The 24,088-nt window shown below is 43.0% G+C and overlaps 1 pseudogene; it reads left to right on the forward strand.

Moving 5' to 3' along the window:
- Positions 1 to 21,860: 21,860 nt before the first annotated feature.
- On the forward strand, positions 21,861 to 22,660 carry LOC121460467 (annotated as a pseudogene).
- The last annotated feature ends 1,428 nt before the right edge of the window (positions 22,661 to 24,088 follow it).

Genomic DNA, 24,088 nt, shown 5'->3' on the forward strand with positions numbered 1-24,088 from the left:
TTGTCTGCCTGCATAAATAAGCCACTCTGAAATTTAGTGGCTTTTAAAACATATCATTTCTTTAGCTTGTGAATCTGAGAGTCAATCCTGGGCAAGTGAGAAACCATCTTGGCCTGCCTGGTATCAGCAGAGGCAGCCAGAGTGGAAACCAGGCCCCTCATTTTCAGCATTATCAGGGCCTTTAGCTGGTGAACTGCTGCTGCCTGGGAGCTTACTTGGCTCCTGCCCCACTGGGTTCCTCTCCAAAAACCACGTGTGAATGACTATCTAGGAACTACCTCGTCTGGTCTCAGATGCCACCCATGCTCACTTCCACCATGCACGTGAGCCAGGATTGGAAGGGAAGGAACACAAAGTCGGTGGGAATAGCGTGGGAATCACACTGTTTACTTGGAGGGGCTTGGAGCAGAGTCAGAACCGCCTTTGGAAAACCGAATGCTACAGAGAAGCACCGCTCCCGCCATTCTCTCTCGTGGCAGCTACAGCCTTTAAAAGTCCACAGTCACCAACCTCCACTTTTACCCACAAGAAGACCAGAACACCTGTGTCTTGCCCACACTCAAGCACTACTACGTGACCATCTTCAACCCAAGTCTCTGGTACCCTCAGCATCTTTCAGGCCCGACCGTCCCACTACTCACAAAGCTCCTGAAGCCCTGGGATTAGCACAGCAGCATCACTGAGCCCTAGGTCCAAGTAGGATCTCTCTATCCTATTGTTTCTCGATTACTTTTCCATTTGTGTTTGTTTGGCTCATTGCTTGTTTGAGACAAGGTCTCACTACTCAAGCCAAGATGTCCTCAAATCCATAATCTTCCTGCCTCAGCTACTTCAGTGCTGGAATTTCTAGTGTGCACAAAGAAATCCAGCTTCACTTTCCTCTGATGTAGAAAGGGAGGTAGGAAAACCCTTGCAAAGCTAAGCTGTGGTCCCAGCATTTGGGAGGTGGTGGCAGGAGAATCTTGAGTCCAAGGCCAGTCTGGACGTTATAGCAACACCTAGTCTCACAAACAAGATTAGACCTGGGGCCTTTTCATTGTTAAATGAGAACAGGGCTGTAAAAAGTTATCTGTTACACAGACCAAGGGATGAGCATAAATATTTGAGGACACCGGGTCTCAGGTGCTTTGCACCCATGTGACATTTGGTTGGGCTCCTGTAGTGACCGTCATTCTTTTGATTTCCACAATAACTCACCTACATCAGTTGGGTTTACATCAGACTGCTGGTTAGAGACCCAAAATGGTGGTACTTCCAAGAGCCTAATGGTTTATTTTCTCTCCCCTTAATGCTAGCAGATATTCCAGGATGAGTTTTGTGTCTCGCCATATCATCAGTCTCTGTCTCTTGCATCTTTGGTTCATTCTTCCATAGCCCACAGATTCTATCTTTAAACCATCTCCTAGTCACAAAATGGCTGCTGAAACCCATTCATCTTGTTTAAGTCCAATACCAAAAGCGGGGAGCAAAAAGGCAACTCCCACTGAAAATATTTTTTAAAGATCTTGTCCAGGGCTGGCAAGATGGCTCAGTGAGTTTAGCTGCCACCAATCCTGATGGATTTGGATACAAGATGCCCATCCAATAAAAGGAGAAAACGGCCTTCTAAAAGTTGTCTGTTGGTTTCCACTCATGCACCGTGGTGAGCAATAGCATGCTCACACACACACAAAGCGGGGGTTAGGGGGTAGCAATAATGGCTTCAATTTTTGAAAGATCTATTCCCAAGAAACTGCTTTTGTGTCAATGACCAATATTCTCTACAAGAGTGCCTGGAAAGTGTTTTGTTTTGTTTTGTTTTTTGTTATTTGTATTTTTGGGGGGGTTGTTTGTTTTTATTATTATTATTATTATTAGCTTCTCTGTTGATGACACAGAGAACATGAAGACTTCTGCTGCTCTGAAGACTTCTGCACTCAACTGCTGTGACCTTCCCCCCCCCCTGCCCAGTGTGGTCCTGACTCTTATCTCCCCCTATCATTGCATTAAAAACCACTTAACACCTAGAGACCACTGGTGTTTCTTTCCTCACAAACCTGCATTTGGAGCAAGGCTTGGGAAGAATGGGTCATCTTTTTATCCTGCAGCAGCCACTGGATGGGCTCAGTAGAAAGCGGGGGGGGGGGGGGGGGCTCACTAACCTTGCTGAAAGCTCAGCAGGGTTAAAGGCAAAGAGCCCGGTTTCATCACCATGGAACCTAAGCTTTCTTTAAACATGATGGCTGAGTTCCCTGAGCGAAGGTTTGGACGGACAGACAGACAGGCATCAATTCCATATTTTTTTATGGCCTAGCCTTGCAAATTATATAAAATCATGTTCACCATACCCAATTCCTTGAGGTCACCACATAACCCTAAGTGCAGAGATTAAGTGGCTATCTCTTGGTGGAGTTGACAAAATTTTGGAAGAACATGCGACATGTAAAATATTGCTACAGCCTTTTTCAGTGTATCTAATTTCCTGTGTTTGAAGGAAACATAATAAATTACAGAGATGATTTTCTCCTGCCATAGGCCATCTCAAGGTTCCAGTAGAGTGACTCAGGGAGTGAACGCAACCTCCACCCTCAATGTGCACTGTGAGAACATCCTAAGATTGAATTCAATTTTCTCTGTGTGTGCACATGTGTCGAGTCTTGTTCCCCGGGCACTGTCTACCATTTTCTTTGAGACAGGATTTTTCTGTGGCCTGGAACTCACCGGTTCAGTTAGGCTAGTGGGCCAGCGACCTCACAAATGTACCTGTCTCTATTTCCCAAGCATCACACCTGTCTCTGCCTCCCAAGCATCACACCTGTATTTTTTTTACATGAGTTTTGGAAATGAATCTCAGGTCCTCATGCTTGCCAAGCAAACACTTAATTGATCAAGCCCTCTCCCCTACCCAAGATTAATTGAAATGTTATAACCCTACTTCAATCATTGCTTCTCTTCAGCTGAGAGTTCTGGGTGTATCCCTTTGGATAAGGATGTCTTCAGAGACTGCTCTCAATGCAAGGCCCAATGGAAAGCCCAAATCGCATTCAAAGAGAAATATAACAAGTCTTAGAAACAAAGCCAAACAAACAAAAATCCCCAAAGATATAAAACAGACCAAAACAAGTTCTTCCAGAAACTTTAGTGGTTTTCTTGTTTTATTTTATAAAGGTAAAAATAGTTCCATACCAAAATAGGCTATGTGGTAATTTCAGGACACTGGTGACAAAGAGAAACCCGTAGTTACAAAGTTTTATATATGAAAGATTGGGTGTTGTAGTTTGAATGTAATTGGTCCCCATAATCTTATAGGGAGTGGCATTATTAGGAGGTGTGGCTTTGTTGGAGTGGATATGGCCTTGTTGGAGGAAGTGTGTCTCTGTGGCAACAAGATTTGAAATTTCCTATACTCAGGATAACACCCAGTGTGTCTCAGTCAACTTCCTGCTGCCTACAAGATGTAGGACTCTCAGCTATTCCCCAAGCACCAGGTTTGCCTGCACACTCCTCACCATAATGATAATGGACTGAACCTCTGAAACTATTTTAAGGACTTTATCCATTTTCTTTTTCTCTCCCAAGCCTATATATATTTTTAAACACACCGTAAACTGTTTAGAGACTTTTTTGTCTGAATCTCTCTTTACTGTATATCTCTCTTTTCTGACCACATCATTTGTTAAGAAATATGGCTAGGATTAAAGCCATAGCCTTGACGGCTGAATCCACCCCATTCCTTAGCTTTCTGAGAGTCTAGCTTCAGGGCGGAGGTACTGGCAGGAGCCATGCTTATTGCCAAAACTCTATGGAGTTTCAAAGTCCCTGCCACCACCAAGAAGCATGCTGTTGGCTATTCATAAACACTATTTAAGTATTTTGTGGCAAGGGCTCTTAAAAGAGCTGTGAGGTTTTTGCAGTGAAAGCTGAGTTGTCAGGAAGCCTCTCCTAAGTGAGACATGCTTGCCTCTTGCAAACAGAGCCCACCAGAGAAAATGCTACTACCAAGAAGCTATGCTTAACTCTGTTCTTTTGTGTCCAGAGTTACTTCCCAGGCTCTCTTGGGTTTTATATGGATACAGTTGTCCACGTTGGCATCATTTGTTGCTGGTGCAGTATTTTAACATAATCATACAAACTTTGTATTCTGGAATTGACAAAAGATGGAGAGAGATTGTCACGTGACCCAAGATCCCTGCTGGTCATGCGGTGATAAGGAGTCCCATCTCCATAGTACCGGGACAGGCTTGGGTGGCCCCCATGCCCCCAGAACCCTGAGCTACTTCTGTTTTCTACGTTTGAGCCAGTAAAATATCCACTCGCCAAAGAAGTTGGTCCATTTTTCCCACTGCTTACAGGAGGCGAAAACATTGCACTGAAATCCAATAAATCACTCAGCTCTTTGTCCATCCCTAAGGAAGCCATTCACATTGGGCACCATTTGTTGACTGAGGTTTCTGCCCCACAAAGTCTCACAGTCATTCAAGTGAGGACAGGAAAATTGTGCTCTACAAGCCTGGACTCATAGGAGCTCACAGAATCTGAACCGACACCCAGAGAACCTACATGGGACTGACCTAGGCCCTCTACATATAAGTGACAGTTGTATAGCACAGTCTTCTTGCAGGACTCCTAACATTGGGAGCAGGGGCCGTCGCTAATGCTTTTAGGAACCTATCCTCATCCTGGGTTGCCTTGCCCAGACTTAATACAAGGGGAGGTGCTTAGTCCTACCACAACTTGATATGCCGTGTTTTGTTGATATTCATGGCAGGCCTGCCCTTTTCTAAACAGAAATGAAAAAGTGGATTGGAGGGGGGCACAGAGAGAAGATGGAGGAGGGAATGGGAAGTGAGAAGGGAGGGGATATAAAATAAATAAATTTAATTATTAAAAAAAGAGAAGAGAATTTAAGCATACAAAAAAAAAAAAAAAAGGAGTAACGAGTTTCCAAAACTCTTCCCCAGAGAGATCCAACCAACTGTTTATGCTCATTTGTGCTCTTTTCTGGGCACAGTTAAGCCTAAACAGGAGCACATTAAAACATATTTTTTTTTAAAATATCCTCCCCTCAAAGGACAACACCCTTGCCCATACATATGAGCAGCTTAGAAACCTTGATGTGAGGACCATATTAACAATGGCTGAGCAGAGCTGTTTGAAACATTAAATGCTTAGAAGCGCTGAATGTGGAATCACTATGCAAATTATAAAGCAAGATAAGTAGTGGTGGTTATAGCTATAATTATGGCTTAAAAATATAGAAAATTTGATCAGAAGCCAAAGTGCTTGATTAAGCATCATGCTCCACCATCAACAGATATCTCGTTCATCACACCCAGGGATCGCAGGAAACACGGTCAGAGCTGGAGTGCTTGCAGCACACCTGAAGCACAGTGCGCCTTGCCTGATTTAAAGCCGTGAGGAACATCTCACAGATGTTCCAGATAATGGCTGTTTGTCACGGATATTATCTCCCCTGTCTGGAAACATGTACTCCTGCTTATGGAAGCCCCTCTCGGCTTCCATGAACTGCATAATGATTGGAATGTTTCCTTTAAGTTCAGCTGCTGAGGCACATTGTATCAACTGGAAAGCCAACAGGACCAAAGCTTTAGGTTGGTTGGCCCCCTGTTGTAAAAGGAGCGGTGGGCTGCGACCCCGCCACGGGGCTAGTTTATACCCGAAATAACCACACCAAATTGTATTAATTAAATTACTGCCTGGCCCATTATTTCTAGCCTCTTATCAGCTAACTCTCACATCTTTTTTTTTAACATTTATTTATTTATTATATATACAACATTGCTTCCATGTATGCCTGCAGGCCAGAAGAGGGCACCTGATCTCATTACAGATGATTGTGAACCACCATGTGGTTGCCGGGAATTGAACTCAGGACCTCCAGAAGAGTAGTCAGTGCTCTTATCCTCTCAGCCATCTCTCCAGCCCCTAACTCTCACATCTTGATTCAACCCATTTCTAATAATCTGTATGCCACCAAGGGGTCGTGGCTTACCGGAGAGATTCAGCATGTCTGACCTGGTGGCTGGCTTCATGGTGGCTCTCCCTCACTCTGCCTTCTTTCTCCCAGCATTCTGTTCTGTCTACTCTGCCCACCTAATTTTCTGCCCTATCAAATGGCCAAGGCAGTATCTTTATTTAACCAATGAAAGTAACACATAGACAGAAGACCCTCCTACACTAGCCCACTCCGGGGTGAGGGGTACACAGAGCAGGGTCCCACCTGCCCAGCAATTTGTGAGCTGTCCTTTTATCTCCAGGAACTCCAGTTTCCCAAACACTAAAACAATATAAATAAGACCTTTTGTCCACATTTGTTTTATAGAGAAGACATGGGTAATAGGCCATGTGCCCAGACTGTTAGAGACATTTTCTAGATTTAATGTCATTGCTTCCAATATATTTATGTGAAAGAGAAGCCAGAAGAAAACTTTCTATATTTCTCATTATTTCTGTTATTGCATTCTCTTTAAGCTAAAGTAATGACAAGCATTCTGTCAAGACTTTTCAACAGAATCTGAACTTGTCCTATGCTACTCTTGCAAGTGTCTCTGCCCAGTGGCATCCAGCAGGGCATGCAGCTCTGTATCCAGCCTAGGTTGGAATGAAGGTTCTACAAGCTTAGACACAGAGGCCTTGAGCACTTTGCTTGATATCCTGACATTGTTTCCTTATCTGAAAAATGAAGGCAATAATATGCAAGTTAAAGCATTGCTACAAATATGCCCTGAGGTGATATTGTAAAGTCTCTAACTGTTGTAAGAGGGGCTGCTTGTTTGTTTCCTGGTCACCTGGCAGCTCAGACCCCTAATAATCACACAGAAACAATATTGTTTAAATCACTGCTTGGCCCATTAGCTCTAGCTTCTTATTGACTAACTCTTACATCTTAATTTAACTTATTTCTATTAATCTATGTATCATCACGTGACTGTGGCTTACCAGCTAAAGTTATGGTGTCTATAGGCAGGGCTACATGGCTTCTCCGCTGACTCCTCCTTCTTCCTCCCAGCATTCAGCTTAGTTTTCCCCATCTACCTAAATTCTGCCCTATCAACAGGTCAAGGCAGTTTCTTTATTCACCAATGGTATTCACAGCATGCAGAGGGAAATTCCACATCATCTAACATGGATGCCTGTTTAATTTTAAGTAATGGGTCAAACATAGTCTTGCTATCAGACCTTCACACATTCTCTTAATCTCTCTCCCTAACAAAATAACCCTATTCCATAGATTTCTCTGGTGGAAATACACTAAATGTTGGTATCAGTTATAATAACAAACATGTGTTTACAACAGAAGAGAATAACAGAGGCATCATGTGGATGTCAATGTCCTGATACACTGTATTCAAGCTTTCTCTTGACAAAAATGAGTTTTAAGTCAAAAGAGTTCAGATAGCAAATTGTTTTTATGTTAAGCCAAATTAACCAAAACTAGAGAAGCAGAAAAGAATAAAGGGCTTGCAAACCTGAGAACCCAGCTTTGATTTGCCTCTAATTCATCAGGTGGCCTTGAGAAATCAGGTCTTTGTTTCTTTGTTTCAACATGATAGTCTCTCTATCTAGGTCCTCTTTCAGCATTTTCCTGGAGATCTTAGACAATGCAAAAAATAAGGGAAAGGAAAAATCATAATTAAACTATATTGTATGAAAAGAAAGATTTTTAAATAAGAAAACAAAAGAAGTTAAAGGTGTAAGAATACAAAGTAATGGGTTAATATTTTGTCTAATTGTGGACAATATAGTTATATGCACAGAAAATTCTAAAAGATTTGCAGACAATTATATTTAATGAAAGAGTGCAACAATATTTCTGTGTGTAAGATAAATACATAAGAAATTAGTAGTATTCTCTTTCCCAACAATAACCAATTACATTGGAATTAGGAATTGTTGTTTTCATAGCAAAAGCACTGCAAGATGTTCTGGGGGAAAAAAAAATAACTTAACAAGCAATACATAAGGCCTTCCTGGGAAAAACAAAATGTTAATAAAAGACATAAAATTGAGCAAATTTAGAGAAATGAAATAGGCCTGTGTTTACAAAGTCTCAATATTTCAATCAATACCAAAACCACTTGATACTGGAATTTGCTTCATTGCCTCACTACCACTCATATAGAATCACAGCAGACATTTCCAATGTCCAAAGATCCAGGGGTGGTGATTAGCAGTACTGGTCTTCAGTCTGTGACAAACTTTGCAGTAGGACAAACCCTCCTACAAAGAACAGGCTTGTGGCAGAAGACAAGAGCTGGAAAGCCCTACTGGGAAAGAGCAATGGTTTGTGGTGGACATGACAGACACAAACAAGGAGATAGGAACATTTGTGTTGCCAGATAGAACTTCGTATAAAATGTTAGTACTTCAGACCAAGTTAAGAAAAGGTCACTTTTAAATGTGGATCGAGAAAGGGGCAAGCTAGAGAGTGCTTACTGTTCTTGCAGAGGATTCACATTAGGTGGCTCAGAACCAACTATAATTCCACATTTTACCAGGGGCTGGAGGTTAGCAGGGCTGACAGGGGGGCAATCAGCATCTTCACCTTCACCTATGCTCTACAGAGTAACACATATTGGGAATGGGCTGGGTGTGGGTCAGTGACCGAGCACATGGTTAGCAAAGCATGAACCTGGCTTCCATTTTCAGCAATAAATAAAAATCATGTGGGAAATGTACCTTCCATCTTTGACTTGAGAAAAAGCCTGAACTGTTTTGTGCGAGAAAAAAAAAATTCTGTATTCTCAAAGAAGGGGTAAGCAGGGCAATGCAGGGGTGGGTGTTGGAAGCTCTTTCTTAGGTTACATTTCACACAGTAAGTTATATACTCCTACACAGTTCATGTGTTTTTCTCTTCATTAAATATATATATATATATATATATATATATATATATATATATTGAGGCTAGAGAGATGGCTCAGTGGTTAAAAGCACTGGCTGCTCAATCAAAAGGCCAGGGTTCAATTCCCAGCACCCATATGACAGTTCACACCTGTCTGTAACTCCAGCCCCAGTGAATCTGATGCCCTCTTCCGGTGTCCGTGGGCAGCACGAATACATGTGGCACAGAGACGTGAGTGCAGGCAAAATAGCCGCATACAGAAAATAAAACAAAGGTAAGTTGTACGCTAGCGTTTTTAGAACTCCCTTCTATAAGAAGAAAATCATACACACAAAAGACATTTCGGAGGTTGAGGCTGTGGCACAAAGGTAGAGTGCTTGCCTCCCATGCACAAGCCCTAGCTTCAAGCCTCAGCACTACATATACACAAAACCAGAAGACCTTTAGATCACACTCATCGTTGCCAGCTGAGATAGCAGGACCTGTGGCAACGTAGGTGCTCAGCTGCCTGCACGTGCATGCCCTGGTCTGAAGTCGTCACATAGCCAGTGTGTTGGTAGCTCAGTAAGATGTCCTTATTTAGTTTTTCTATTACTGTTATCAATAGGGATCAAAACAGACAGATGCATTTACTGGTTTCCCTTCTAACGATAATAAAAAGAACCCATTTATAAAATCAGATTATATGAAAAATTGCCTAATGATAATAATTTATAAGCTCATTGTGGAATAATGATGTATTCGAGAGTTGTCGTGGTATGATGAAAGAAGGCGAATATGAAAGATTCCTTCTCTGAAGGACGACTGCAGATGAATTACGCTGAGATACAATTCTTTGATAAGAGACAATAAGAACCTCTAGAACTCTTAATAACACACTACTCAGGGTGAATTGAGGATTGCAATAAAAGCCCATAAATTAAAAAGTTCTCATATGATTTCTGATAAAAAAAAAAAGGCATGCCAAGGTGAAATAAAGAATCATCCGAATCAACTGATATCTGCCTAAAACCTGGGTGGTTGTGGAATGGATATCCTAGGAAAATCAACAAGAATACTTTAGGTGTTTAAGACATAGGTCTTAAGACCTTGGCATTTTCAAGACATAGGTTTTGTTGCTTAAAAGTCTGTGGCCAGTGAAGAGAATTCAGTGTAATAATTCTAATTGTTCCCTTCCCAAGCTGAACTCTGCAAATAACATGGAAGATAGTGTCTATATAATTCTATATGTTTTACTTACTGGGACAGGATGACTTCAATAATTTCAGTAATTTCTCATTTTTTCTAGCCAATAAAACCAGGGCACAGATGAAAAATATCATGGCCTGGTGATGCTAAACAGTTTGTCCAAGTTCAAATGTGTACCTAATGGTGGAGCTATACTTTAGACCCAGGCAGGCTAAATATATCCACAGAGGAGTTACCACACTCCAAACACCCAAATGTGACATATTTAAACCATACTGTGCAGCAGTCAGTAGGATAAAGTAAACTAAAGCATTCCCATGTGGAATGGGAAATGGGAATGGAAGGAAGAAATATTTCCTATTTCGTAAGACCCATCACATAAAAGAGGGAAAACGGGGGAGCAGGAAAAGGAAGTGATTCAATAATATTTAAGCCCACACACAAGAATTAAATCCTCGTAGAAGACTGTTATGTCTGCTGTGGCTAAATATGAAATGCTTCCCTCCAGCTCCATCGCGGGTTTGAACAGTTGTTCCTAAGGTGGTGGTGCTCTCTGGGGAGTTTGTAGGACCTTCAGCAATGCAAGGCCCAGCTACAGAAGCAGGCCACTGTGAAGTGGACCCTGGGGGTTAGAACCTAGCCCTACTGCCACCCTGCTAGAGGAAGCAGGCCACCGGGAAGTGGACCCTAGGGATTAGACTCTAACCCCACTGCCGCTAGAGTGTCTCTTGGCTTCCTGTTCACCTGCCTAGATGTGACCTGTTAAGCTAGCTGCCCACCACCATACCTTCCCCACCATAATCAACCACATTTCTTGACCATGAGCCAGAATAAACCATCCCTCCTTTAGGTTGCTTTTATTCGCCGCTTGGTCGCAGCTATGAGGAAAGTAAATAACACAATCTGTATGTGCATATTTGTGAATGTAAATGTGTAGAAAACATACAGACACTAAATTGGACACTGAAGTATAACAGCAGGTACCTCTGGGAAGGGAAGCGGGATTCAAGTGGGATGGAGGGGGTTCGGGTAGGAGGTTTGCCTCTTTTCCTGCACACATCTTCATTGTCTTATTTGCTCTCCAGTGATATGCTATTGAATTATTTGTGGATCAAATAAATGCCTTAAGTGTGTCTACACAAATACACACAAAGAGGCTATTTATATCTCTGAACAATGTGGCTCCTCTAAAGTCGCAACACCGTCAATGCAAATCAATTTTAATAAAAGATGTAAATGCCAGCCTTCTACATACAATAGGAAGCCATAGTTAGACTAGTGCACAGGAGGCTGTGGGATGCAGTCCTGGGAAGACTGAGGGGAGCCGCAGCAGGTGATCCCTAGATATGCTGCTGAATTTTTGTCAGTGTGATGCAAACTAGAGTCACCTGGGAAAAGAGAACTTCGGTTGAGAAATTGCCTCCAACAGATCGGCCTTTGAGCATAGCCAGAGGACACTTTATTGGTTAATGATAGCTGTGGGAGGGTCCAACTCACTGGTGGTGCCAGCCCTGGGCAGGTGGCCCTGGGTGATAGAAGAAAGCAAGCTGAGCAAGTCATGGAAAGGGAGCTAGTGAGCAGTGTCCTCCCATAATGTTCCTGCTGTGGGACAATGGTCTTGTACCTTGTAAAGATCTGTCACTTATATTACTTTGATGAAATGCTGACTGGCCAGTAGCCAGGCAGGAAGTATAGGTGGGGCAACCAAAAAAGAATTCTGGGCAGACGAAAAGCTGAGTCTGCAGTTATAACCCAGACACACAGGAAGCAAAATGAGAATGCCTTGCTGATAAAAGGTATCAAATCAGATGGCTAACACAGACAGGTATTATGGGCTAATGTAAGTTATAAGAGTTAATAAGAAGCCTGAGCTAATAGGCTAACCAGTTTATAATTAATGTAGACCTCTGTGTTTCTTTGGAACTGAATGACTGCGGGATCAGGCAAGACAGAAACCTCTGTCAACAAGTTCCCACATCCCCACAGGTGCTTGTGTTGGCTTCCCTTGAGGGCAAATTCTCACTTGGAAGTGTAAGATGAAATATGCCCTTTCCTTCCAGAGCTGCTTTTGGTCAGGGTTTTATCACAGCAGGAGAGAAGCAAACTACAACACTGTAAGAGCTTGGGGAGTTGGGGCATTTCACCCCAGCTACACGGAAAGTCAGCGAGACTGTGCTGTCCTGGAGATTCTGAACACCAACGAAGATACTGTAAGAAATCTATAAGCCAGTATGGAATGTTTTGAGGGTTTTTTTTTGCTTGTTTGTTTTAATGCATGAGTACTCTGTCTGCATGTACATCTGTACACCAGAAGAGGAATCAAATCCCATTATAGATGGTTGTGAGCCACCATGTGGTTGCTGGGAATTGCACTCAGAACTCTGGAAGAGCAGCAGTGTTCTTAACCACTGAGCCATCTCTCCATCCCCAAGGAATGATTAATCTCGATTGTCAACATCATGCAATTTAGCATCACCTTGGAGACACACCTCTTGGCATGTCTGTGAAGGGCTTTCCAGAGAGGATTAATAATTTGGGAAGACCCACCCTATTCTGGATAGTGCTGTACTATGGGCTGCAGTCCCGTGCTGAATAAAAAGGAAGAGACCTAATAGAACACTGTAGTCACCTGCCTCTACTTTCTGAACACTTGCTTCATGTCCCTGCCATCATGCCTCCCCTGCCATTGTGGAGCATACTGGCTTCATCTGCTTTAGTCAGAGGTTTGTCACGGCAATGAGGACCTCAGACCTGTTGACATTTTGAGCTGGAAAAGTCTTTACTGAGGATATCCTGTGGATAGTAGGGTATCATCTGTGGCCTCAGACCACTAGATATCAAAGTCATCCTTCCTAGTCATGATGATCAAAAATGTCTCCAGACATTTTCAGGACAAAAATCACTCCTCCAAAAAAAAATTTCCTATGTCATTATATTAGGAAGAGATCACACAAGCCAGCTTCATGGAACCTTCTCAGAAGATACCTACTAGGGGCAGAAAGGCTTAAGCAAGGAAGGGCACTGAATTATGACAGAAATCATGATGTAGAAAAGAGGGCTAATCCAAAGGATGGAGATATGAAAAAAATATAGAAGCCTACTATCTCAAAACCCAAATAAAAATATAATTAGCAGGATAGTAAAATTAACATGATATCAAAGAAAAAAAGGAGAATCCCAGGGGTTAGCTGGTCCGGTGTGGAGGCAAAAGAGAAGAGAGTGGTGGTTAGGGTAACCAAATCCAAATATATTTATTTAAAAAAAAAAGCTTTAGGAAATCTGCTAGTTAGTAAACTAATTTCAAATTATAACTGTAAAAAGATAGTTTGAACAGAATTATTCTGAATCTCTAGATAATGTACCTTTGAGATGACATGAGCTGTTAAATGAGAATCACGGCACAAAGTGTATTGGTTAGTTTTATGTAAACTTGACACAAGCTGGAGTCATCTAGGAAGAGGGAGTCTGAATTGAGAAAATGCCTTCACAAATTAGCCTATATGCAAGTCTGTGGGACATTTCCTGATTAACAATTGATGTGGGAGCACCCAGGCCACTGTGAGTGATGCCACTTCTGAGCTGGTGGCCCTGAGTTAAAAAAAAAAAAAAGCAAGCTGAGAAAGTCAAGAGGAGCAAGCCAGTAAGTAGCATTCTTCCATGGCCTCTGCATCAGCTCCTAACTCTAGATTCCTGTCTGAGTTCCTGCCTGGACTTCCCTCAGTGATAGAATGTGATGTGAAAGTATGTAATAAATAAACCCCTTCCTCCCCAAGTTGCTTTGGTCATGGTTTTATCAGAGCAATAGAAACCCTACCTAAGACACAGGCATGGGCTATCTAAACTCAAGATAATAGTCCAGAGGTCTCCAAAACAATACAGACTATTTGCCCTTAGTTATTAAGGTAAGTGCATAGTAAGACCCTGTTGCTGAAGACATCACACACTTTGGCTGCAGGACAAAGAAAAACCCTGCAACAGACAAAGGTCTGATTTCCAAAATATATAAAGAACTCAAGAAACTAGACTTTAAAATGCTAATTAACCCAATTAAAAAATGGGGCACTGAACTGAAGAGAGAATTCTCAACAGAAGAAATTCAAATGGCCAAAAGACACTTAAGGTCATGCTCATCCTCCTTGGTGATCAGGGAAATGCAAATTAAAACAACTTTGAGATACCGTCTTACACCTGTCAGAACGGCTAAAATCAAAAACTCCAATGATAACCTTTGCTGGAGAGGTTGTGGAGGAAGGGGCATACTCATCCATTGCTGGTGGGAATGCAAACTTGTGCAACCACTTTGGAAATCAGTGTGGCGATTTCTCAGGAAATTCGAGATCAACCTACCCCAAGATCCAGTAATACCACTCTTGGGAATATACCCAAGAGATGCCCAATCATATGACAAAAGCATTTGTCCAACTATGTTCATAGCAGCATTATTTGTAATAGCCAGAACCTGGAAACAACCTAGATGCCCTTCAATCAAGTTTGGATCCTCATCCAGTCAACTACTACAGCTCAGACAGCTCCAATGAGTTCTGTGTACAGCCACACACATAGGACACATCTTCTTTAAGTGTATAAAGAGCCACTCTAAGCATCACTGGCAAGTTTGATCATTCAGCTTAGATAATTGAAATAGAAAAAGCAAAGGCGACCTTTGTGGTGATGGACATGTCTTGTGTCCCTCTGTTTACCAAACTCTTTCTCAAAAGCCCACACATTTTATTGCATTTAAATTGATAAGTCAAATAAAATACATTTGTAACTTATAAAGAACTATTCATTGATTATTCAAATGATGTAGTTTTACTTATTGTGCTATTTGTTACATATAAAACGTAGTATCTCTTAGTAATAATACTACTGTAAATACAAATCCAATTTTAAGTTAGGCATACTCTTTATTCTCTGAAAAGTCTGAAAGTGATCCTACTGAAAGTCAAGCTTGAAGAAAATAAGAAGGAAGCAATAGTGATTGTTTGTTGTAGAATGAAACATTATGGATTCCGGTATTGTTTCTGTTACTTTTCCAGGAGTATGACATAGGAAACTTAATCTTTGACCATCTACATTGTCACTCCTAGCTGCAAGAGAGTCCAAAAGGGTCACATGTATTGATCATCTGCTCAGCTGTAAATTTGAGTTTTGCTTTTACAGAGGAAAAAACAAGGAGATCTGGTTGGCCCGGGGAGCCTTTGCAGTCATTTGAACTGCAAGGTGCATTCTCTTGAGCACACACTCGCCTTTAGGAATAGCTCCATATAAGAAAATCTCTATTTCTTAAAAAAAAAATTGCCTAGCCTTTCACTCCACCATACACACGGCTCTGCTGACACCTTAAGTTTGCACTCGTATTACAGTGGCTTTATCCTAAGCTACACCCTAGGACCTCTCGTGCTAAGCAGCCAGCAGCAATATAGGAACCAGCCCAGAGGTGTCATTTTGAGCAGTCTTCCCTTTAAACAACTTTGTGTTTCTTCTCACTAAGATACAACAAAACCCTTCTGTGTTTCACTCAGATACAACTAGCTATATGTTCCACCTTGCCTCGCCTAAGTCCTTTGGACATGCATCAAGCATCTGTACCACACCTGTTTCTGGAAGCAAGAAGTGATACAGAGGAGAGAGAGCTGCCCTGTCAACATGAGGTGACAGTGTGCTACATTTCCTGGGTCATCCACCCATGGCTACCTTTTAAAAGCAGAGCCGCACTTGGGATGACCCCAGCCCCTCCCCTTATGTGGGGCTCCTTGGGAAAGGTGGAAGGTCAGAAAGTGCTACTGTGGGAGGCCAAGCATTAAATGTGAGGATTCCAAGTCCCTCCAGCCCTAGCAACAACCATGCCAGCTCATACTAACCAGTCAGGGAAGGACGATGATTTATTATGAGCGGTTGCAGAATATATTATGCGTGGTAGAGTCATGGAAAGGTCTTTGATATGTATCTGGAAGAGCTTCAAACCCATAAAAGAGATAAATTCTGTACGAAGAGTGTCACGGAGAGGCCCGGAAGAATCTCCAACATATCTTCATATCTCGGGGAACAGCGAAGGGCCGCTCTATGCACACAATCAGGGTATTAATTTCACTTAAAGAGGCCGTCATTAGCATATTGATGCACCAGCTTCCCGTTAGGAGCCTCTCGTGCTGCTGAGCAGCAGAATAGATGTTGTGGCCAAGGCCTGCAAGACATGTTCTCTTGATTGATAGTTTCATCTGCTGATCTGATCTCAGGTTCTTCCCTTCTCAGGCTCCCAAACCACAGTCTGAGCACAGCCAACGGCTTCTTTCTGGCTTTTCTTCTAGCTCCCAGCTTCTTCCAGGCCTCTGAGACCTCTGCTCTTGTAGCCATAGACATGAGTGGGTTTCTTTCAGCTTTGTCTAATAGCCGCGGACTAAGTGTGTTTCTTTTAGCTTCAGCCTCATCTCCAGGCTTCTTCCAGAGTTTGCACACCATCTGTCTGCTACTGTCTGGTATTCTTCCTCTGGCCAGGTTGCAGGTAAGAGCTCTCCCAGAGACAAGCACCATTCTCTGGCACACAGCCAGTTACTACACCAACAAAATATTTGTCAAGAATGCTTCTTGTTGAATTATAGTTTCCGGCTCCAGGCGGCTGCTACTGTTTAAATGAGGCTGCACCTAATTATGGCTTTATTTGCTTTTATAGAGAGATATCCAAGTGTGCAGAGACTTGTATACAAAACAATAGTAACAATAGTAGCGATGATAACAGTAAAGTGTCGCTCTAAACAGCTGCAATTAAGGCATCTGTTGTTAATTGCATTAATTAACCTCCCTCATGAAGCAGCTGGAGAGGTTTCCACAACAGGGAGAAGAGAAGGATAATTCCCAGAAGCCCCCGGGTGAGTAGTCGGCTACTGAGCACAGCCCCTGGACTGCCAGCTACCTCTACTTTCCAAAGCGTTGCCACTGAGCTTGCAGTCACTCCAGGATGGAGACCTCACTGTCTCCGTGTAGGGTAAGTACTCCCACACGGCCAAGGCTCCTACGGGCTATAAAAGCCTGGCAAGATGACTGGAGCTCATTAAGAAATGAGAGCCTGACCTATGAGATGTCAATCACAGAAATACTGATGGTATCACGAGGGCACTGATTCACCCTGATATTTAGGTCTCCGAATGCTAGTCCATGGAGCAGGTTGTTCTCACCTTGTCCAAGGAGCAGAGGCTTTGGTGGGATAGGATGCTCACACACTTGCCCCTTTCCCAGGGCATTTTGCAGAGAAGCACGGGTATTATCACACCTTCACGAGCTCTGGAATGCCTAGCTGACTGTGATGGTCTTGGTTCAAAATCAAGGAAAACAGCATGACAGGGAGTCACTTGCCCTTTCTAAAGGCATAGGCATCAGTCTCCTGCCCACGATCTGTAAACCACTGGGTCCAAAAGGAAAGAGAAAGTATGATCACATGGTTTGCCTTTGCTTTATTATTAGTACTTAGTGGATCCAGTCATCACTCAGCTTACTGGAGGACCTGCCTTCCTCTGATGGTGAGCCTGCAGCCATCCCACGATTTAAAGCAAATATGACATGGAATACTAGTAAGCTCTGAAGAAAACCAGTCACAAGATCTGAAGGAAAATGGATGGACTTCAAATGTATAATAAGAAGTGAGGTTATAATTCTTAGAAAAAAAACATATGGTCATGCTCATATTCAGAGCATATATACATATATTGGGCACAGTATAACATGTAAAAAAAAGGAACGAGTAGGGCTAAATATTAGAAGATGGGGAAAGAATGAATGTGGCTAATGGATATGAATTATGGAGGAGGATTTAAAGCTAATTGCTTTTTAGTTCTAACTCCCTTATAAATTTTTGGGGAGTTGGTAGTACATACATGCAAAAATTATTTTCAGCAGTTTAAGTATTAATTCCAGTGTGAAGCTTTGCAGTTTCAGAATGCCTATCCTAACTGTATTAAGTTGGGAAGACTTTGTGTTGGTTAATATTGGTGTCTTAGGGTTTCTATTGCTGTGAAGAGACACCATGACCACAGCAACTCTTACAAAGGAGAAGCATTTAATTGGGGTGGCTTGCCGTTTCAGAGACTTAATCCATTGTCATCATGGTATGACAAGGTGATGTGCAGGTAGACATGGTGCTGAAGAAGTTGCTGAGAGTTCTATCTACATCTTGACCCACAGGCAACAGGAAGTGGTCTGAAACACTGGGTGTGGCTTGATCAAAGTCCACCCCCATAATGACTCACTTCCTTCAACAAGGCCACATCTACTTTAACAAAGCCACACCTCCTAATAGTGCCACTCCCTGTAAGCTTATGGGTCCAATTACATTCAAACTACCATTATTAGTGTGTGGTCTTTTTCATTCCAGGGCTCTTCTTTTAAGTTAACAAAGTCAATTTAAAGAAGGAGAAGGAAGGAGGAAGTGGGAATTTGTTTCCAACTAATGCCCTGGGAATTTCCCATCCTGCTCTAGTGGGCTGGTAACTTCTCCTGCTCAGGTGAAATAAACTCAGCCACATCCAAGTTACAGTCTCAAGCCTCATGGGTACAGGCTTTGGGGTCAAAAGAGTGGGGCTCAAGTCCCAGCTGATGGCTTTAGTCCCCTCACCTGTAAAACACTAAGCAGCACAGCCTCAACCCCTCCACATCCCAGAAAGGGTTAAGTCAGTGACCTGAACATAGGAAGCTCCTAGGCCCACACCTGGTCCAAAATGAGTATAAAGCACACATTGTTATTCCCCAAATATATACTCTTGTCATTTGGAAGACTCTGTACCGCTTCAAAGTGTCTTAGTGCTGATCTTTGAAATCTCTTTTGCTCTCAGCTCACATCACCAGCCGCATAAAATGTGTTCTTTCTCGTGTCCCCAGTGCCTCAGGTCACGTTGCCTGTCCGTATAAAAGCCCATTGGAGAATCATTATAACCCAAGCAGCTTTCAGACCACTGGTGCATTCCTTTGGAAAGGTCCTGAGGAGGCCACAGAGAAGTGCCCCAAAGCCTTGTTCTCCTCCTGGGGTCAAAGATCCACCTGCGATAATTAGCCAGACTGGTTCCAGGCTCGGCTCTGTTGGTGTCTCCACAAGACCAGACAATTCCCTTCGACACACCACCGGAGAAAGTGTCACTGACTTCTGCTCCCGAGTCGAAAAGCCACCTCTGTGAGCTCCGCGGAAAACTCCACTCATTAGCTGATTTCCCCAGAAAACGATGCCTCAAAAGGCTGTTGACAACCTCGGTAGCCATGGTGCGAACTTATCTTTATCTTTCATTACCCAGCTTTTATTAGAGAAAGAAAAACGGGGGCCTTTGTTTTCATGGACATAACCACCCAGAAAGCTTTCATACCGAGAGGCACAAGATAAAGACAAAACCGAAATACACTTATTACAAGATGGTTGATACACTTGAAAGCACTATGGCAGTCGCCCTGCTCTGTCTGTGTGAAGTCACATTTTCCTCATTATTGCCATCAGCCAGTCTCTACTAGCTGCAGGAGAGAGGATAGAGTTATACAGTCCCAGCTTAAAGTATGTATGTGTGTGTGTGTGTGTGTGTGTGTGTATATATAGTGTGTGTGTGTTCATATATGTGTATAAACATATGTGTGTATATATATGTGTTATATATGTGTGTGTAATGTGTGTGTATGTGTTTCAAGAGAGGGTTTCTATGTATAGCTTTGGAGCCTGTCCTGGCACTCGCTCGGTAGACCAGGCTGGCCTCAAATTCACAGAAATCCATCTGCCTCTGCCTCCCAAGTGCTGGGATTAAAGGCATGTGCCACCACTGCCTAGCTATCTACTTTTTTATTGACCATGTGTTTCAGAGAAAAGTATGAATTTCCAACTTTCTCATCAAAAATCAAGCTTGATTCCCAGGAGTGTCATCCAAGGATGGGTGGTGAGGGTTATCCTGAGGCCCAGCTGCACACCCTGACTGGCCTTTGGGGACAATCACTTTGGAAAGCTGGGAGCTCAGTGGCTATTGAGAAAAGTGAGAGTGTTAAGTAGCCAACAATGCAATCCTTATTCACTGTGGCTTCGGACATCGTGAATTCTGGTAGTCATTAAAATGTGTTTATAACCTCCAAGTCAATGTACTCAGGATCTCCCCAGTAGCTCAAACACAAACATAAAGGGATAAAATTGTTGAGCCACCCAATGCTTCCAGCCCATCTGAGAGTGAAGAAGGCAGTTCTGACTTACAATTCAGCATCCTTTCCATGGTCTCGTTACAGTGGGTTACAGTTTTTACATTTGTATAGGTTATTTGATGTCCCAAATGGTCCCAAGCATAGATCCAAGTGCTGCCTAGTGTGCCCAAACACAAGAAGGCTGTACCTCACAGAAAAACTGTGGCACATGGACACCTGGCTCTTCTCCTCAGTCTCTGAAACCTGGATAGGAAGGTTCAGAACCAGCCTAGCGCTGCTGCAAACCGGGGCTCTGATTGTCATTTGCCTGGAGAGTTCTGGCTGCTGGCAGCTCCTGAAGCTGACCCATAAGGAGAGTGCCCTGGAAGAGCAGAGCAAAAGGTTCCAGGGCTTTTGCATTTGTTCTCCAGACATAGGGAGGAGCCATGAGGTGATACATACATACATACGTACACATGTACATACGTACACACGTATGGGTATGTGTGTATACATAGAGATGCATATACATAACAATAGGAAGGCATCTCAGTTAGAGAATATGGATATATATGTATGTGCATGTATGTATGTATTATGGTAGGAAGGCATTGAGGCAGGAATGTGACAGCTGGCCACATCTTGTCAACAGTTGGGAAACCAAGACAGATAAATGCTAGTGCTCCAGAGAAGAGAATTGTGTGTCCTGCTCTAGGAAGAAATACACACTGGCTTGGTGTGTTCTCTCCACGCCCCCAGAGGGCCAGCCAAGGCCACCCACATAGAAGTGGACTTTCTCTACCTAATCCGCTGACACTCATACTAAGATCTTCTAGAAACACCACATGCACACACAAGCATTGCTGATTACAAATATATATATTATATCATATATTATATATAATGCACATATATTATATGTCATATAGTAGATCATTGCTGGTCTTATATAAGTCAGGACACGGAGCAGCTATATGGATGTTCTACCACTGACCCACATCCCATTGTAGATGGTGCCACGATATGCAGGTGGTCCTGGGTTGTATAAGAAAGCAGACTGAGCAAGCCATGGGGAGCAAGCCAGTAAGCAGCACTCCTCCGTGGCCTCTGTTTCAGATACTGCTTCCTGGTTCCTGCCTCGCATTCTTGTTTTGGCTTTCTTGATGGAGTATGACCTTTAAATGCAAACAAACCCCTTCTTCCTGACACAAGTTGTCTTTGTCAGTGTTTTATCACAGTATCAGAAAGCAAGCTAAGACACTATCTCATTTCCTGTCTGCCCAACTAAGGCAGCTGGATCTTTTTTATATATTGAAACTCTGTATCTGTTTTCATACGTAACACATATGCATTACAAACATAAATACATAGTCTATACAATGTATGTGTAATATAGAAATTGATTCTGGTATTTTTTAACATTTATAGTTATATAATTAAATTTAATAGCATAAATTAAATATATAAGTATTTTATATAACCTTTTAAAGTACTTTCACATTTGCAAGCATTTATGTTTATGGACAGACATGGTGGCATACACCCTTAATCCTAGTACTCAGGAGGCAGAGGCAGGCAGATCTTTGAGAATTTAAGGCCAGCCTTGCCTATGTAGCAAGTTCCAGGACAGCCATAGATACATAGAGAGATTCTGTCTCAATATATATAGTAGTGTCTCCTCCAGCCCGGCAAGATGCCCAAAGGAAAGAAGGCCAAGAAGAAGGTGGCCCCGGCCCCCGCCATCGTGAAGAAGCAGGAGGCGAAGAAGGTGGTGAATCCTTTGTTTGAGAAGAGGCCTAAGAACTTCGGCATTGGGCAGGACATCCAGCCCAAGAGAGATCTCACGCGCTTCGTCAAATGGCCCCGCTACATCTGGCTGCAGCGGCAGAGGGCCATCCTCTATAAGCGGCTCAAAGTTCCTCCTGCCATTAACCAGTTCACCCAGGCCCTGGACGGGCAAACAGCTACCCAGTTGCTTAAAAACTTGCCCACAAGTACAGGCCAGAGACCAAGCAGGAGAAGAAGCAGAGGCTGCTGGCCCGTGCTGAGAAGAAAGCTGCCGGCAAAGGGGATGTCCCGACTAAGAGACCACCTGTCCTTCCAGCGGGCGTCATGACAGTCACCACTTTGGTAGAGAACAAGAAGGCTCAGCTGGTGGTGATTGCCCATGACGTAGACCCCATTGAGCTGGTAGTCTTCCTGCCTGCTCTGTGTCGGAAGATGGGGGTCCCCTACTGCATCATCAAGGGAAAGGCCAGACTGGGGCGGCTGGTCCATCGGAAGACGTGCACCACTGTTGCCTTCACACAGGTTAACTCGGAAGACAAGGGTGCTCTGGCCAAGCTGGTGGAAGCTATTAGGACCAATTACAATGACAGATATGATGAGATCTGCCGCCACTGGGGAGGCAACGTCCTGGGTCCTAAATCTGTGGCTCGAATTGCCAAGCTGGAAAAGGCAAAGGCCAAAGAACTCACCACTAAACTGGGATAAGTGTACTGCTGAGTTTTCTGTACATAAATATAATTATAAAACTTCAAATATATATATACATATATATAGTACATACATACACAAAAAGACCCACTTTATGGTTATATATAAGACATGTTTCATGTGTGTGGATAAAACATGTATGTGTCCACATACCTATATTTCCAGCCGCACATTCAGAAATTAGTACTTATGTAATAGATACATTGCTCATTTGTAAACTCAAAGAAACTTGTGGAAACATCCTGTAGTTGGGTAGTAAGATGGACGAAAGAGAAGAAAATGTAGGGCTGCTTGCTTGTTATTTTTGTTAAAAATTTTAACTCCCTTGGCACCCGCACGACAGGTGTCTACCGCTAGAGGGCGCAGGAGATTGGCAAATCGTTCCCATGGGTGGATGCTTGTCCTGGGTTCCAAGGGGCGGGCTACTGCTCCCAGCTGGACACCCAACTCTGGGTTTGCTTGATGGAAGCCTGCAGTACCAGCCAACCTCTCCAGGCTATTGGGAACCTATGTCTCTAATCTGACCTCTGCGTGTCTCACACTCGAGTCTGCAGATGCTGTTTCAATGCAGATAGAACACAGAGGTAGCCGGTGAACTAACTGCATGGAGCCTTTTTTTGTTGTTTTCATGAAGAGGATGCCCTGAGAAATTCGTGTGGGCATTTTTGGGTTCTCCGTGACAGTAGAGAATAGGCCTGGACTTAGCAACTGGAAGAAAAGGACTGGATTTCTGAAGAACCCCAAGTTCAGTCTGAAACGCAGGCTGGTAACTCTGTCTCTGGTCACCTGAGCTAGCCCCTGACTCTCCGGCCTGATAAGTCCTGCCTCTGGAGACATGTACCTATTTTGTGTGTTGTGTTCACTTTTGTTTTTCCTTTATATTACAGAGTAGAAACTTTTTAATAAGCTTATACTCTGTGAACTTCAAGGTAAGAAAACAATTATTACAAACTGTGTTATCTCCTAAGAGATTCTGAACACATGTAGTGACATCCCCTGTATTCCAGCTACACAGAAAAATGAGACTAAAGACAGCCTAGAAATTCCAGGCTAGCCTGAGGGTACAGCAAGTTACTGTAAAGTCTTTATTTAAAAAAGAAGGAAGGAAGGAAGGAAGGAAGGGAGAGAGAAAGGAAAGAAAGGAAAGAAAGAAAGAAAGAAAGAAAGAAAGAAAGAAGAAAGGAAAGAAAGGTATTCTGCTGACGGGAACTGTCATCGTCATTGTTCCTAATATAATTTCCTGCTGGAGCTGGGGTTCTTCATCTGTGCTGGGGTTCTTCATCTGTGCTGGCCCAGGTCACCAGGCAAGTTTTAAACACTTCTACTGCCTGAGTCCCCGGACACAGACTCTGCTGGTATTGGTCTGGACTGTAGTCAGGGAGTGGGACTATTGGTTCTGATGAAGCTACTGTTGCGAACTGCTCT

The sequence above is a fragment of the Microtus oregoni genome, unplaced genomic scaffold (assembly GCF_018167655.1).
Source record: "Microtus oregoni isolate MIOR12 unplaced genomic scaffold, Mior012 000020F_ref0000438, whole genome shotgun sequence".
Classification (NCBI taxonomy): Eukaryota; Metazoa; Chordata; class Mammalia; order Rodentia; family Cricetidae; genus Microtus; species Microtus oregoni.